Below are 19,040 nucleotides of genomic sequence, written 5' to 3' on the forward strand. Positions count from 1 at the left end.
ATTTGGAAGAAACAAATAGTTTACTTTTGACACTTAATTTGAGGTACCTATGGAATATTTGAGAAGAGTAGTCTATGGACAATATGATGTTCAGTTCTAGAGATCAGTAGACAATCCAGCCAAGAGAAAAGGTAATTGAAAAACTAGTTTATATTGTTTCCTAGATACTTGCCTACTAACATAACATCTTCCCCTTTTGTTTCTTTTTTCTCTTTTATCTTCCACCTCATTATTGCCTATTCTCTATGAACTATCACCACTTTCAGTTCCATAATTAATTAAGTAGACTTTTCCATGACTTCCTCTATAATATACTAACATAAAGGAAAATAAGAAAATAAAACAAATGATATCAAGCAAGTTCAATATAATCAATTTAGTCAATTTTTATTGTAGATAAGAGAGCAGGTGCTAAACATGAGCTAAAGAAACACCATGAATTTTAAGGTCTGGAAAATGAAATTGATTTCATGCTTCCTACCTTGCAGCATTACTAAAAAGGATATTGCATTACTTTATTGTTTACCAAATACCCATGCATATTGTAAAATAGCACTGCATGTCGTACTTGCTACTTCTTATCTTTTCCAGATAACTATCAAAAGTAATCACTTATATTTGCTATAAAAACAGTGAAGACAGGACATTTGGGGTCCCTGACACATCAGTTTAGGGCTTTACATTAAACACCTATCTCTAGAACAGAATATGCACAGCTCCTTCCACTCCTTCAGGTTCAAGGCTGACGGTGTGGAGAATCTACTCCAAACTGCAAATTATTTTGAATTGGACACACATGCCACGCATTTATGGCAGCCTGGCATTTGGCACCTATCACATGTCCCGTCAACAAATGCAGGAGAAAATGACTTTTCCCGCCTCAGGCACTATGCTACAGAAAAACCATGATGACAGTCCTTCTCTGGAATTATGTTTTGTGGGAGGAGAGAAGTTCATTTCAAATTAATTTATGATCTGTGAAAAGTGCTAGAAACATGCTTCACTGCACCTAGAAGCACAGTATGTACCACTCCCTTGTAAAATCCATTTCAGGGGCTCTCAGGGCAGGACAAGGCTCCCTCCTCCTGGGTCATGCTTGCAGCTTAGCCACTAGTATTCAGAACCATGGAATCAATTTGAAGAGTCAAAGAGGCCTGTCACCTGGAGAGGCTGAGAAAGACAGCACTAAATGCCACTGCAGTATTTGAGGGCTGAGCCTAGAGGAATTTCAGTCTACCAGGAGTATCACCTGGGCCAGTGCATGTAGGTTTTTCTAAAACAGACTGAGTCCCTTTCTTTTACAAGAACCTCATTTCTCATTATTGGAGTCCATGCAGGGCAATAGCCAGTTTTTCATTCAGTTTTGCACTAATGTAATGCTTGTCAATAGCCAATTGGTCCCATTTGATCCAGGGCTTACACATACCAAGAGACTTCGTTACAATCACCAGACGTGTCAGGCCCTGATTAAAGTTGTTTTTCCTGCGGGGTTTATGGATCCATATCTATTTTGCTGCTCCACAGCTGTCTCATAACTCATCTATGAAGCTTTCCTTCAAAGCCAGGCTTTTGGTTGGCACCTGTTTTTGCACAGCAATATTACTACCACACACAATTATAAAACAATTTCTTCCAGAGATTTATAAACTTTTCCTCAGACTCAAAGCAATTCACACCCACCATGTCTCAACCAAAGTTATATTAATTAGCAGGAAAAAAAATAGAAGATTCTTGCTTCACACCCAAATACCCTTCAGGACTTTTTTTTCTTATGGTAATAAATACCATTGCATTGACAACCTTGGACCAGGTACAAAAGAAAATTTTTTTTGTTCAGGGTTTCTCTTTGAGGAGAAAGTAGCATTGTTGTGGAATGCAGAAGCCTTATCCGTTGTGTTGTTTTGTTACTGAGGGAAGCAAGTATCAGGGTTAAGGTAAGAAACAAAGACCAGGTGACTTATGAGGAGAGATCTTGGGACAGATATTGGAGTGAAACAATTCCTGGAATTTTCTAGTTAAGATAGCACCACAATGCTTAGGAACTAGATGAAGTTATAGGTGGAGAAAAAAACAAAGTATGGAAAAAATCACACTAGAAATGAACACACAACTGTCTCAGAGTTTAAGGTAAGGTGGTAAACTAAAGCAAATAAAGCATACTAGTGAAGCGGCACCCAGGCAAGAGAGAGGATCTGGGGATAGAGAAACTACAGCAGCATTCCAAAATTCTCAGATGAGTAAGGCAAATCAAAAAAACAACAACAACAACTTTGTCCTATTCCTATGTGTGACCAGTAAAGGACCTTGTAGAGAGTAAATCATCTGCCCAGTCAAGAACCTTAGCATTTCCATAAGGGCACTGTTTCTGTCAGCTTTTTTGTTCCTATGACTGAAGGACAAAACTAGAACAATTTTAGGAGAGGAAAAATTTACTTGAGGGCTCTCAGTTTCAGAGGTCTTAGTCCATAGAAGGCTGGCTCCATTCCTTGGGACTGGAGGTGAGGCAGAACATCATGGCAAAAGAGGGTGGCGGAGGGAAGCAGCTCACATCATGGTGATCAGGAAGCAGAAAGAAAGACTCCACTTATCAAATGCAAATATATACCCAAAGTCACACCCCAATTCCCCCTCCAGCCACACTCTACCACTTCAGTTACCACTCAGTTAATCCCAATCAGGGGATTAAATCACTGATTGGGTTAAAACTTAAGACCATAATATGCACCAATTTCAGAGCAGAATAACCTGTAACAAACAAATAAAACTGCCTCTGGACAACTAAAAAAAACGCCTCAGGACCTGTAAATACAAACAAATACGTTTCCCACACTGGACCCTTCCCTTTCTGCTGTTTCATTTATTTATTTATTTGGAGTTAAACTGATCTTAAATAAACACTGTCCTTTGATTTCAGATCCATTTTAGGACTTTCATATGAGATATCTGCATATTTCATCCCTAACTCTTACCAGTTTCCCTGGTTTCCCAAGTTTTTAGGGAATGTTACAGTTTGGATCTGAGGTGTCCCCCAAAAGCTCACATGTGAGACAGTGCAAGAAGATTCAGAGGAGAAATGATTGGATTCTAAGAGTCTTAACCCAATCAGTGATTTAATCCCCTAAGAGGGTATGGCTGGAGGAGGTGGGAATTAGGGTTTGGCTTTGGGTATATATTTGTATCTGGCAAGTGGACCCTCTCTCTCTCTCTCTCTGCTTCCTGATCAACACATGAACTGTTTCACTCTGCCACACTCTTTCGCCATGAGTTCTGCTTCACCTTGAGCCCCAAAGAATAAAGCCTGCTATCTATGGATTGAGACCACTGAAACTGTAATAAACTTTTCCTCCCCTAAAATGTTTCTGGTTGGGTCCTTTTAGTCACAGCATCAGCTGACTAAAACAGGGGGATCAGAAATGTGATACAACCAAATAAAGCAGAATAGAAAAGGAAAAGATTGGAGATCAAGGAATCCATGTTCTATTTACATGTTGCATTCATAGCTTCACTTTGGAGAAGTCCTAAACTTTGGAGAATCCTCTAAATTAGACTTTAGAATTCTCATTTTATAGAGACCAGGATGGTCTTTGTTCAGAGTACCATTCATGAAGATTTTTGGTTTAACCAGGATATTGACTGATACTTAAACTTAGAGAAGACTATCAAATAAAATCTGTTATTAAGAAAATAAATAAAAAGCCAAAATCATTTTTTAAAAAATATGTTAACAGATCTCTTAAAAGTATTGTACCAAAAGTGTTAATCAATTTTTAATAATATATTTTATAGAATGCAATCATGCAAGTGAAAAGCCTTGTCTAGGAGCCCTGAAAAATATTACAGTTTTATAATGTTGGCCTGACATTCTGATTACAAATAGTTCTAACTATTGCTCTACAATGTTTCAAATTGATGATAATGCTACAACAATAATACTTAATTTATAAGCTTCCTGTTTGCTTCAGACTTTTTTCCTATCACTTTTATTTTCAATCGTGAGGAACATAAGTGTATCAAATGACTCCTTAGATCATCTGAAAGAACCATTAGAGAGTTGCAAACTTGGCTCTACTATTCCTCCTATGCCAAAGCAAAATTTGATACGAAACTCTGTTGATTGCATTCTAGGTTGTACTGTGGATGAAGATAAATAAGATTTAGTATGTCTCACAGTTTTGTTTATGGTCAGATTAATATCAAGAAAACAAGAAAACAGATATTCTAAGAGGAAGAAAGGGCAATTTGTTCTTTATCATATAAATATTCCAGAAGAAAATACTCATAAATAATGATGGCTCAAACATTATTGGTATTCTGATTTTCATTTTTAATAATAAAAATAATATTTCTACAAAACTCTTGTTGAAACATAAAGGATCATTTTTTTTAGTTTTGTTTTTAACCAATCCAAAATTTATTCATGAAAAATGGGATGCTTCTGTCATTTCACAACTCTGAAAGGAAAATTATTTAAGTCATTTAGCTGACAAATTCATTCTAAGAGAAGCCCTATACCTTATTTTTCTTAGGAATGTGTTTTTATTAATAAATAATAATTGTATATACTTGGGGATTCAATGTGATTTTAATATATGTAAACATTATGTAATGATCAAATCAGGATAATTAGCATGTCCATCACTTTAAACATTTATCATTTCTTTGCTGTGCATTCAAATTCTTCTCTGATATATGTGTAACAGAACACTAAGTCTATGTAACTATAACACTGTATCTTTTAATCAATCTCTCCCCATCTCCTCCTCCACCCACTCTCCCCAGTCTCTGAAAACCACTATTTTACTCCCAACTTCTATTAAATCAACTATTTTAGAATTGTAATAAAAGATAGTGTAGTATGGTCTTTCTGCACCTGGCTTATTTCACTTAGCAGAATGTCCTCCAGGTTCATCTGTGTTATCTCAAATGGTAGCATTTCATTTTTTCCATGGCTTAATAATATTCTATTATATAAAATATACCACTTTTTCTTTATCTTGTCATCCACTGCTGGACAGGTGATACAGCTGATTCCTACCATGGCTATTATGAATAATGCTGCAATAAAATGAGAATGCCCTTATCTCTTTCATATACCAATTTCATTTCCTTTAAAAATATACTCAGTCATGTGAATGCTGGATCATATGGTAGTTCATTTTTAATTTTTCAAGGAACCTCTATAATGTTTTCCTTAAAACTGATTTATATCCCTACCAACATCGTATAAGGGTTTCCCTTTCTCTACATCTTCACAGTACTTGTCATTGTTTTCTTTTTGATAAGAGCTCTTCTAACAGAGGTAAAGTGATGTTTCATTGTGGGTTTAATTTGCATTTCCTAATGGCTGTGATGTTAAGCATTTTTTGTATACTTCTTGGCCATTTATATGCCTGTTGATTTATTTAGATTAAATAACTGACTACTCAGGTCTTTTGACCATTTTTTAATTGGTAACTTATTTGGGGGCTTTTGTACAGTTTTTTATTTTGCTTTCAAATTTTTTGTGCTCCTTATAGACTCTGGATATTAACACAGAGTGATTGATTCCTGCAGCTTGATGAAATCTCAATTGTATAGCTTTGCTTTTGTTGCCTGGGTTCTGGATTCATATCCTAAAGATCGTTGCCCAAACCTAAAATCCTGTAGTATTCTCCCTGATATTTTCTTCTAGTAGCTTCATAGTTTGGGGTCTTATATTTAAATCTTTAGTGTTTGAGTTAATTTTGTATATAATGGGGTCTATTTTCAATCTCCTGCATGTAAATATTCAATTTTCACAGCATCATTTATTGAAGACTGACATTTTCCCATTGTGTTTTTAGCATCTTTCTCAAAAATCAGTTAAGAATTCTCATTCTTTGACACCTTAGAGATTTCTCTTCAGAGCCACAGTAGGCTCACACACACACACACAAAAAAAAAAAATATATATATATATACAATGCTACAAAGTAAGATAATGCCCTAGAAAACTTCCCAGGAATTTTTCTAGAATTTTGTGCTTCAGAAAATTTAAGATGGAGCAAATTACATTCAAAATATAACTCTGCTGTAGTCAAAACCACAATGCATTGCATTTCGGCCTAGAATCTATGCTTCAAAATGAAAGAAAACCTCTACATGTCACTTTAGAAAAAGAGGTGAGAAATCAGAGCACAGCTCTATGCTACGAAAATTATTTCCAAAACTCCCATTTATAATTTAGATAATGGTGAGTGCTCATAATTTTCAGATTGAGTGCCCCCTGCTTATAGAAAGAACTAGAAAGAATTTTATAGTGGGAACAATCTCACAATCTGCCGACTGCAGTAGCAGTGTTCTATGAATGGTGGTATTGAGTACCTAGCATCAACTGCTAATATTAGACCAGAAGATCTTTGAAAGTAGCAAGAATTTTGTCAAATTTCTGTTTAATCCTATAGATTTGTAGATCAGTGAGCACAATTCTCAAATGTTCTAAGAGATACAAAGGTCATGGACTAAAAGGTCTTTTTAAGCAAGAAAAACCTTTTTCAAACCAAAGTAAGACAAAGACCTTGTGATAGAACCACATATACTCTGACATAAATTTCTCCTTTTAGTTGCTTTTCTCTTTAAATCCCTTTCTGTCTGTCATTCTTCCCTTATGTACATATCTAGTTTCTGTATCATTTTCTATTCACTAAGCTGCTTCTTTTATTCTCTTCTCATTTCTTGACATTTTATAGTTCCATCTTTTTGTCTTTTCCTCATTTTTGTTCATATCTGCCATGGATCTTTTCTTCATAAAAGGAAGGTTTGATAACCTAACCTAAACATGGACTATATTCAATATTTTTATGCTTATATTTAGAAATCTTATCAAATTAGATAGCTCAACTTCAGATAAGAACAAGTGATACACATGATACTTTTTTTAAATGAGTGCTCAACCAGAATGACCCAGCATCTGAAAAAAAAAAAGTCATATCAAAATTTTGAATCCAACACATATTATGAAATGCTTTTTAGTACAACCGTAATCACAAAATGGAACTATCTGGTCTAGGATAAGATTCAACCATTGCACAGATCTCCATATTGTATTTTAATCATTAGGTTAAATTTCCACATTATAATTACATGTCTTTATTTTTATTCCAGCTTTATTGAAATAAAATTGACAAATAAAAATTGCTCATATTTAAAGTGAAAAAAATGGAACTAAAATATCAATGCCTCCTTCAAAGAAAATTCAAAAGGATTTTATAAGAATTAGGTATTGCCCAATTGAAAGGGAATTATTAGCTCCATAATTACATATCCTGACCATCCTGACAACTTTTGAATTTAGGTTTCTTTTGTGTCTCTGGCTTCATGCACAAAGATTTCCTTATAGTCACCACTTAATAAATGTATATTGAATTTCATTAAAGTCATTGCTAACTTCAGCCAAATTGTCAACCACCATCAAGACTATGGCTAAGTAACTGCCTACATCTTACATGCACTATAGATAGTTTCTTGTATTCCTATATAGGCACAAATAATGTAAAGTAATCATCTTAACACTGGTAAATTGTAATAGTTAATGATTATTGATCATCTCCTATATGCAAGTGCTTCCTGGAATGATGACCACATTGTCTCTAAGCTTCCCAACACTTTGAAGTAGGTATTATAACGCATATTTTACAGATAAGGAAACAATCTTAAGAGATTTTCACAAGTCCATGTAAAACAAGATAGTAAGTAAAGAAGTAAGAATATGGAAGTAAGTATGTCTGATGCCAAAGCCCACATGTTCTCATTTCCTCACATTGCTAATGTAGCCACAGGAACATGAAGTAGGATCAGGCTGATGCTCCTAAGGGAGACTTATGTGTTAACCTAATTAATACAACCTTTAAAAATAATTTCTAAAATTGTTATTCCAACACCTCTGGCATTCCTGTCACTTGTTTTTACATGTTTGAGATTTTATTCAATAGAAGGCTTGTCCCCATTACACCTGTTGTCAGCTCTCACTTCATTATAGGAAAATGACCTCCACGCAGCCAAGTACTCAAGTTTACTGGCATGGGTTACATCTTGCTCTGTATTTACTGCTTAAAATTATGGCCCTTTCTTTGGCAAACAATGCACTTAGTTAATAATAACTCTATTATTCCTCTCTAAACAAGACTACTGCAGAGGTGACACTCAATTTCTGCAGCAGAGGCAAGCAGATGGCTCTTCATGGCTCCCCACTGACCAGGCCACAGAGTGACTTTGATGGCAGCCAGTTGCCTGCCCTCTCAGGGTGAGACACACAAATACAACTGCTCATTGGAGAATGAACTGGGCAAGAGAGGCAGAAAAATGACTGTCTGAAGGGGAAAGAAGCAAGAGGGAGGAGGCCAAGACCACAGACTCACTTAGAATTGGTTCATTTTACCAAATAATTACTGCAGAGAAATAAAGACCACTGATATACAATCTCAGTTATGTCCTGGGACAAAGCATAACATTCAATCTGATGCCTGGGCTTCTTGCCCAAAATAAAATGTATGGTATAATGAGACTGATTTCCTGCATAAAAAGAAGGTGAATAATCTTTATTTCCAGTATAAATCATCACTCTTAGTTCATGGAACACTTTCCTTGTTCAGCAATTACAGGAAGGAAGACCTGTCAAAATGTAGCATAAGGGAAAAGCAATTTAAATATATTACTAAATGATAATCCTTTTATGAAATATTATAGTTTACTAAACAAATAAAACATTATTTTGGCTAAACTGAACCAAAACAGACCTTATAACACAGGGTACATTAGTCCTCTTCTACAGATGAGATTTGAGACCAGTGGGGTCACACAACTTGCGCAGTATCTCACTGGTAGAAAACAGAGGAGCAAGATGAAATCTTAGAGTTGTTTTAATTTGCTTTTCTCTAATTACTAGAGATGTTGAACACTTTTCCATATATTTATTAATTGCCTGTGTGTCTTCTTCTGTAAAGTTCCAGTTCCTTGACCCATTTATTGATTGGGTTCTTTGTATTTTTTGGTGTAAAGTTTTGTAAGTTCTTAATCTTATTCTAATTAGAATGGCTATTATCAAGAACACAAACAATAATAGATGTTGGCATGGATGTGGGGAAAAAGTCACACTTTTACGTTGTTTGTGGAGTTACAAATTGGTGCAGCCACTCTGGAAAGCAGTGTGGAGAATCCTCAGAAAACTTGGAATGGACCCACCTTTTGACCCAGTTATCCCACTCCTCAGTTTATACCCAAAGGACTTAAAATCAGCAAACTACAGTAACACAGCCACATTAATGTTTATAGCAGCTCAGTTCACAGTAGCTAGATTGTGGAACCAACCTAGATGCCAGATGAATGGATAAAGAAACTCTGGTATACACACACAACGGAATTCTATTCAGCCATAAAGAAGAATAATATTATGGCATTTGCAAATAAATGGATGGATTTGAAGAATATCATGCTAAATGAAATAAGCCAATCCCAAAAAACCAAAGGCCAAATGCTTTCCCTGATAAGCGGAGAATGATATATAATGGGGTTGTGGGGATCAGGAGTGAGAGAAGAATGGGGGAACTTTAGATTATGTAGAAGGAAATGAGAGGGAGGGGGGTATGAAAAATGGTGAAATGAGACAGACATCATTACCCTATGAACTATATGATTACATGAATGGTATGAATCTACATCGTGTACAACCAAAGAAATGAAATGATGTACCCCATTTGTGCACAATGAATCAAAATGCAGTCTGTAAAAAATTAAAAGATAAATTGAAAAAAAAGTAATAATAAAAAGAAAAGAAAACACAGGAACTAACCAAGGTCTTCAAAACCATCCCCAGTAACACACTTTCCATAAGACTACATGGCTTCTGACATTTGCATCAGCATCTGTATAGATCCAGTTGCTTCTCCCTTACATTCCCACAGCCAGGACATGTAACCTTGCAGTAAGCTTAATACCCTGTTACTACCATCTTGACATTCAAACAAGATGCCCTACATTTTCATTTTGTACTTTGTCCCACAAATTATGTAGCCAGTCCTGTGCTCTGCACAACCCCACTAGCTTATATCAGGCTGAAACTTGATTAATCTATCATCTCCAGCATTTGGTCATTTTTTTTCCTAGCAGGCCTCTAAGACCTTCCAGGATAGACCCCAGTTACCTCTCTGATCTCGCCCCTGTCCTTCATATTCTCCACTCCAGCTATGCTGGCCTTGTGGTTTTTCCCCAACTATGCTAAGAACCATTCTCTGCCTAAAACACTTTTCCTCCAGATATTCTCATGCTGCATTTCTTCCCTTCGTTCTCTTTTTAAATGCTATTTCAACAGAGAAATCTCCTTTCCACCCAGTTATTTACCTTGCTTTATTTTTCTACATAACACTGGGATACTACCTGAAGTGACATACTCTGACTTAATTTACAGTGCCATTATGGGAGAAATTGTAACTATCCCCAAAATTCGTATGTTGAAGACCTACCTAACTCTCAATATTTCAGAATATGACATTAGGTGTAGGGCCTTTAAAGGGGCAACTAAATTAAAATGAGGTTGTTAGGATGGGAGCTAATCCAAACTGGCTACTGTCCTCATTAAAAGAGAAAAGTCGATCTCCAAAGGGACAACAGGAGTAGGCACAGTAGCAGAGAAGAGCTACTGAGAGGACACAATGAGTAAGTGGCCATCATCAGGTCAAGAGAGGGGACTCAGGAGAACCAGACTTTTTAATGCCTTGATCTTGGAGTTTTAGCATCTAGAACCATGAAAAAGCTACTTTCTGTTGTTTCAGCCTCCACATCTGTGATATTTTGTTGTGGTAGACTGAGCAAACTAGTACTATTGTCAGTTGCTTAAAAAGTGATGTCATTGAGAGAAAGTATATTGTTTTGTCCAAAGTTATAGACTCAGTGCCAAACAGTGGACACATAATATTTTTAAATTGTTGAATAAGCAATGAATGATTTCATAATTACTTAAAATGAATTTGAAGAGGAGCTCCAATTTTTTTCCTGCGGTTCTAAAATGCTCTATTCCATGCACCTGAATTACTTAGACCACAGAAGACACTTGGGAACCTTTTTGTTAAACAATGGTTTTCAGTGTAATGGGATTTGACCAGCTCTGTGTTTTTATCCAGGCTTGAAATGGAGCCTCTAATGGATTATGTCAGGACCAAGAAACTGAGGATCATAATATGTGCTAGAAGGAAGGATGTCACACAGTGTTTGTTACTAGAAAAATTGCCAAAAACAACCTACAGCAAAAATCAATCAGGAATTAAAAGGATACCACACAACCTGCCTCCCATGCATGTCTCTGGTAGTTGAGATCAGTTACAACTAATTGCTTTCAGCACTTCTACAGCTACATAACTATAGCTTCATTTGGACAAATAATACATTTAAATTGCTGCACGTTCCACACGTTCCTCAGTTGTGTCAATATTGCTACAGTTTTTGTCCCTCACATTAACAGGACAAAACAGAGGAGCAGCAAATTGCCAATCAACACTTTGATTGATAGTTCTATAGTTCTCTTGACTCCTTTGCCTGGAGTGGCTAATATTCACTGGGAGATAATACATATTGAACTCCTTCAGGCTTTTCTGTCTCTGATGACAATTTGGACATGGGCAGTTAGAGTCAGACATCTTCTACCAGGTCAGTAAATGGAGTTACTTGAGTGCTACAAGCTCCTAAAAGAATACGAGAGCTGAAGCTATTCCACCAGTCCCCAGGATATGTCTGCCTACTGCATAAAGATGCCCTGGTCATAGAAACTCTTACACAGATGGTTGTGATTTCCATTTATGAAAGTATAAGATCAAGAGGAAAACAATATTGAGGTAGGAATTTCAGAGCAGTTCCGATTTTACACTTGGCTTCCTGATAAATCTTATTTTTATGCCATACAGGGAGAAAATTAGATGTATTATATGCCAGGTACTTTGGGAAGCTCTTTAACACCTTAACCATTTAATTAGAAACCTAACATTCTGGAGTAACTACTCCTACTGATAGAAATTCAGAAAGACCAAGAATTTGTCCAAGATCATTTACTAGGAAGATATAGTTAGTAGATCTTGTCCCAGCATTCCAATGTCTAATGAGAGAAGTTCTCCTCTCCAAAGGCCAGCCCTTACTATATTCTCAGCATTTGAGATGTGGTTGGGCGGACCTGACAATTGAATCTGAGGAAAGGACATGTAACCTAGGTCCTTTCATCCACAGCAAGAGGAGGACACAGATGATACCTCAGACTTTCTCAGGGGCTGTTACCTGAACTTACCACATGACATTACAGGAAGAAAACCTGGTGAAGAATGAAGCTGCTACACAAAAAGTCAAGCAAGGTATGGAAAAAGATGGTCAAGAGAGAAAAGGAAAAAGAAAGCGAGAAAGAGATTATAAAGGCTTAATTTGACCCCTGTATCTAGCCATGCCAGAAAGGTCTCACAGATCCATGCCCAAGGCTCTTCTATCTGCCTGCCACTTAATATCTTTTTTCCTAAAATAAATTTAAAGATCTTTCTGTCATATGCAACCAGGAGTCTTATAAAATACCTATGATAGGGACATACACAATTTTTATCAATCATCTATTCATTTTATAAAGTTATTTTTCATGATTGATTCAAGAGGTTAGACTTTGAAAATAATGCCAACAAGGACAGTTTGACCCCACTATCTTCAAACTAATAGCAATAATCATCTGAACTGCTCCACCTGCTATCCATCATAATGCAATATTAAATTCACTATGAAGTGAGACAATAAGTGTTTATCTAGAGACTAATGTCCTCTGATCATCTCCACCTATGAAGGTATTGCTATAGGAAGCCAAAACCTGGAGAGCTGAAGGGATTTGACCAAGATCCCTCAGCAGTTAGTTACAGACATAACTTGGCTAGTCATCAGTCCCCTATTTCTTGATCTGAGAAATAAAAATTGAAAAGCAAAACGGAGAAAGAGAGACACTGATGCCTGATATCATTTGAGGTCTTTATCCAGTTACATATTCAGTCAGCATTATCCCCAAAATATTTCAGTTACATAAGTCAATAAATTTCCCCTTCTTTTTTTTTTTTCCAATATGGGTATTGAACCCAGGAGCACTTTATCACTGAGGTAATCTCTAGCCCTTTTTATTTATTTATTTTTTATTTTGATACAGGGTCTCAATAAGTTGCTGAGGCTCCTCTCAAACTTGAGAACCTCCTGCTTCAGCCTCCTGAGTAGCTGGGATTGCAGGTGTGCAGCACTACTCCCAGCAATAAATTCCTTTTCTTATGAATTTAATTTGGGTTCAGTTTTTGTCGGTACAATAAAAAAATACCACAAATATTACAAAAGAAATGCTCAACTTTTTCTAAATTTTCTAAAAGACATTCTAATAAATACCACACCCTAGAGTTGACACTCTGGGCTCTGACCAGCACTATTCTTATTCATTATTAAGACTACCAGTCAAAAATGTCTATATTAGTTTTAAAAAACTAGCCAGTCTAAAATAAATATGATCATAACTACTCTTGCTCTGTGGTGATAGATTCTGTCTTCCAAAATTGTCCATAGTAATATTCTTGGTTCCACATGCACTTCCAGCATTTTGCTATACTCCACCACAAGATGATTCCATTTGTTCCCACCTAGAAACTATTGACTTTGTCAATACCTGTGTGAGTGCAATGCAGTGGATATGATAAGATGTGTGACTTCCAAAGCTAGGTCATAAACAGCAACACATCTTTCCTTTCTCTCACGTGCACACTCTCATCTTGCTCTTCCCCCCTTTCCTTAATGCTCTTCATTCTCTTCATTCTCTCTTTGCTACCTCTTGTCCTTAGACTCTACCACCATTTTCTGAGAAAGCCCAGGCCACATGAAGAAGTCATGTACCAGTGTTCCAACCAACAGGCCTAACTAGATCTCCCTTATTTACCATGTGATTGTCAAGTCTTCATAGTATTTCAACACCCAACTCTAATTCTTCCAAGGGGCCCTAGACATTAAGGAACAGGGACAAGGTGTCCCATTATGCCCTTTCTGAATCCCTAATTCACAGAAATTATGGAACATAATAAATTATTATCATTTTTTAAACCACTGCCTTTATGGTAACTTCTACACAGCAATAGATAAGAAATATACCCATTCCTATCATAACTATCTTAACTTACATGATTTTCGTGGGACCTAATATTTATATTTTAAGTCACTTAAAACTGCCCTCAGTCACTCATTTTGGACCAAGTTCCTCTTACTATTTATTTTCATGGGCCTCATGGTACCAAAAAGTTCACCTTCTCAACAAGATACAACAGACACACATCAATCTACTTTTCTTTATATCATTAATCAGATATTCCATAGCATTGGTCAGAATAAAATGATCATAATTGCCACACTGTAATTCTAGCTAATAAGTTTATGAACAAAATCAAAGTCAATTGGTAATTTTTAATTATCTGGGCAGTCTTGTCAAAAATATTTTTAATATACACCTAGTCTCAAAAATGAAAACTACTGGCACAGATTAAAAACATAATAAAGTTGGCAACAGGAAAAGTCCCATGACTATTGTACAAGAAACATCACAGATGTGCTTCACTGGGCATTTAACGTGAACCAGCAATGAGAAATACTATTAAACTGATGTTGGTTAGCACACTCTACCTTTATTTTGTCTACATACCCACAATTATTCAACCTTTTTGATCAAACAGCTGGTCAGTTCACACAAACAACTAATAACCTAATTTAAAAAAAAATCAAAAGGTTTTGTTTGCCTAGATAGAGCCATTGTTTAAATAACTAATCCAGTGGCAACTGTCAATAGAACATGAGTCTTTCAATTTCATTCTCCACTTGTCTTTTCCACCATCTCTCTTCCCTGAAAGTGTTTTTATATTCAATTCAATTCAACAAATATTTATGTAGCAGTGGAACAAATGCAAAGGATACAGAAAAATACAAACTAGCCCCGTTTTTACCTCAGGGGGCTTACAACTTTGCAGGACACAGATAAGGAAGAGCTACCCAAAAGCACAGAGCAAAGCCACTTTGGCAGACTATTCACAGAGACAGCCTTGATAATTCCTCCCATCCTATGTCACTCCCCTTTGCAATGGTCCTTTGCCCATCTTCCTATCAGGCGGTGGCATCAGTTTTTCAATTTTTTGACTCTGCGTTGGTGCAGGAGACTTCCCTTTGCTAATAAGATATTTGCCACCATAATGCAAGTAAAGAATTGCTAAGTGCTCAAATCTGGGACTTAGCTCTTCCAGCTGTGGTTGAGAACTCTCAGCGAATCAGCCTAAGCTGTTCTTCTGGAGAGGGCGACAAGAGAAGAATGAAGGGGTTGACAACATGTCAAACACCAGACACGTGGATGAGGTCATCTTAGACTGACTAACCTGTTTGAGCTGTCAGATGATGGGTCAGACAGACAGATGGTCAAATTATGAACTTTCGTGATGGTAAGAAAACAAATGGTTGTTGTTTCAAACCACTAGGGTTTGGTGTGATTTGTTCCAGAGCAACAAATAGTTAATGCAGTCACCAAATCCACACCCAGGGTGAAGGGATGAAAGGAGTTTAAAAAGACTTCCTAAAACCTGTGCCATAAAGAAAAAGAAAACAAATGAGGATGTAGGCACTGAAGGAACTTAAATTCTGAAATAGAAGATAGCTATTATCACAATGACCAGCTTAAATCAATGCCATGATTCAAAAGCAGGAGGGTGTAGTAACCAGTCTCTAAGAAGATACCTGCAATCCGTAAGTAACTGCTACATTTGGATCTCCAATGTGACCCCAATGCCATGTGTTAAAGGACTGTTTGCCGGCCTGTGGTGTTATTGGGAGGTAGTGAAACTTTAGGAGGAGGAAATTAGGTCATTGGGGGGGTGGTGCCCTTGAAGTGGATTTGGGAACCCTAAAATCTTTCCCTCTGTCTCCTCGCTGCTATGAGATAAGCAGCAGTTTCATCTACCACATATTGCTCTCATGATGTTCCACCTCATCGCACACCCAAAAGCAATGGGGCTAAGAGAGACTATGGACTGAAACCTCTGAAATGTGAGACAAAACAAATCTTTCCCCCTTTTCAGTTATTTTATCTCAGGAACTTTGTCACAGCAATGAAAACCTGACTAATACAGTAACCAACAGAATATGGTAGAAAGGACAGGGTATGATTTCTGAGGCTAGGTCAGGTATTGCAGCTTCTACCTAGGTTTCTCAGATATCTTGCTGTGATAGAAGCCAGTCACAATGCCAAGGGGACACCCTTGGAGTCTCATAGACAGAACTATGTAGAGAAGAACTGAAGTCTCGCACTTGTAACCAGCACCATGAGTCAGAAATGTGAGGGAATTGCTTTAGAAGTAGATGTTACAGTCCCAGCCCTAGCCTACTTCTGACAACAGCCCCGTGACAGACACTAAACCAGAACTGTCCAGACAAACCACAGTCAAGTATTTGGACCCACAGAAACCAGGTAGATAGTAAAGAAGTATTGTTGTTATAGGCCACTAAGGCTGTAGGATGACATGCTACTCAGCCACTGTGACTAATCCATGATGAATCTTGAGGAAAGAAGACGAATACAGTGATTGCTCCTTTGTTCAGCATTACCCCATGTCAATTCTCAAAAAAAAAAAAATTTGATCATGGATTACTTTCTAGGAAAGATTCCAGGAAAGCTGGTATTCCTGTTAATTCAACAGACAGAAACTGGTTAAATAAATTATTTTTTAATGATTTTAATAACCAACTCTAAAACACAATGTCTTTCTTCAGTTATGAATAATTCAGAAAATGTCAAGTAAGTAGTTGGGAGAGACAGCATGAAGTCAGAGAAGTTCCGGGACTTACAGCTTCAGCAACATTTTCATGTCATTATAAGTCATTTCTGTCTCTCCTACTGCTTAAAAGCTCTACAACTTAAAGGAGTGTATATTGGTAGACTCTCTAAGGAAAATACAATTCTTATAACAATGATAATCATAATATGATATGATGAAACCTTTTTCCCTAGAGTTGCTGAAAATCAAATAGGTTAATATCTGTCTGAGAACAGGGGTGGACTTTCTGAAGGTAAGGAATGAAGTGGGGGCACCTTTCAATGACTACCTGAGCCCAGTAACTTTCCATTGGGTTTCCTGGCATAGGATTCCTAACCCTTAAATTCTTCATCCTTGGTGAGATAGTGAAGGACAAAGCACACACTGCAGAGAGCTAGGGTCAAACCCCACTTCCAGCTCTACCACCATCTTCAGCTCTGCCACTGTATTTGAATGTTGTAGGGTCTAAGTTAGTGGGTTAATCAGCCTGCACCTCAGTTTTCTTATCCACAAATAGGATGATAATAGTGAAGAAAATCTCTTAGGGTTTCATTAGGAAATCAGAAATGATATGTACATAATCTAATTTAATCTAACATGTACACATGTCCTTTTGCTGGCCAGTATTTTCAAAATTTTGTTAAGTGGAATGAGAATTTTAGAATTGTGAAGCAATTGCTGCTAGAGAGTTCTTCACTATCTACTCCCCAACCCAATCCTTCAAAACTGCATCACTCACATCCTGTTTGGCTGATTTTTGTTCAACTTGCCTTCTAGATCAGTTTTCATGGAAATAATAATTCTAATTCCACATTCATATTTCATTAGTTTACACAATCACGAAAATAATTATTTCATTATAACAATATGTTCAGCTGGTATAAACACTTTTGGAAACTACATGACTGTAAATATACCACAAATGTATTGGAGCAGAAGCGTACAAACATAAGAGAAGCAGCCTGCCAGCCCTATGGGAAGCAACCTGCTAGCCCTACTGGGAAGAGGCCATAATCCCTGAATATTGAAGATGGAGGGAATACAGTCTGTACCTTGTACAGTGATAATGGAGAACAACAATTACTTTCTATATCTGTTGAGACTGATTCTACCATATCTGGGGTGGACTTTAAAGTCAGAAAAACCTGAGTTTGCATATCCCCCTGCCTCTTGTTAACAGTGTTACTTTAGACAGATGCAACATCTATGAATTCCAATCCTATACTTACATAAAAGAGGTAATAAAATATCTCAAATAGTGATTAAGAACTTGTACCCTGAATTCCAGTCTATGTCTGCCATTTACCAGGTGTATGACTGTTAGCAAGTTAATTAATCTCTCTAAACATCAATTTTCTCATGTATAAAATGGCACTAATATTTGTACCTACTTTCTGAGGTTGTTTTGAGGATTTAATGTGATAAAATATATGACAATTAAACTCAGCAATTCCTGATTTATAAATACTAAGTAAATATTAGTTGCTATCACTTCTCTTAGAGCTGAGAAAATTAAATTAGGTGTAGATCTAAAGTACCTCATAAAACTCCCAGCCATAGTTTCAAATCATAGTAGACACTCAATAACTGGTGGTTATTGTTGATAATATAATTCTTAACTCTGTGTTAGTTTTCCATCACTGAGACCAAAATACCTGACTATAACAACATTAGAGGAGGGAAAGTTTATTTTAGGTTGACGGTTTCAGAGGTTTAGTCCATGCTTGGCCAACACCATTGCTCTGAGCCTAAGCTGAGGCAGAACATCATGGCAGAGGCATAGCAGAGGAAAGCTGCTCACCTCATAGCAGCCAGGAAACAGGGGGAGAGAGCAGAAGGAGCTAGGGACAAAACATATAATGCCCAAGGCATGTCCCCAGTGACCCACTTCTTCTGGCCACACTCCACCTGCTGACAGTTACAACTCAGAAATTCATTCAAATTATTAATTGCATAAAATGGATCAATTCCCTGATTGGGTTATAACTCCTAATCTGATCATTTTGCCTCTTGCATGAACACAAGAATTTGGGGGCATACCTCATATCCAAACCATAACAAGTGTTAATTTGGTAAGACTTGACAAGTAACTATTATTACCATTCTTTTATGGATGATGTCTCATAGAAATTTGGCAACTTATTAGGGACACAAATTTAGCCCTAGAATTAACCTCTACATTTGGAATTCCAATTAACC

This window comes from Sciurus carolinensis, chromosome 14, assembly GCF_902686445.1.
Source record: "Sciurus carolinensis chromosome 14, mSciCar1.2, whole genome shotgun sequence".
Classification (NCBI taxonomy): Eukaryota; Metazoa; Chordata; class Mammalia; order Rodentia; family Sciuridae; genus Sciurus; species Sciurus carolinensis.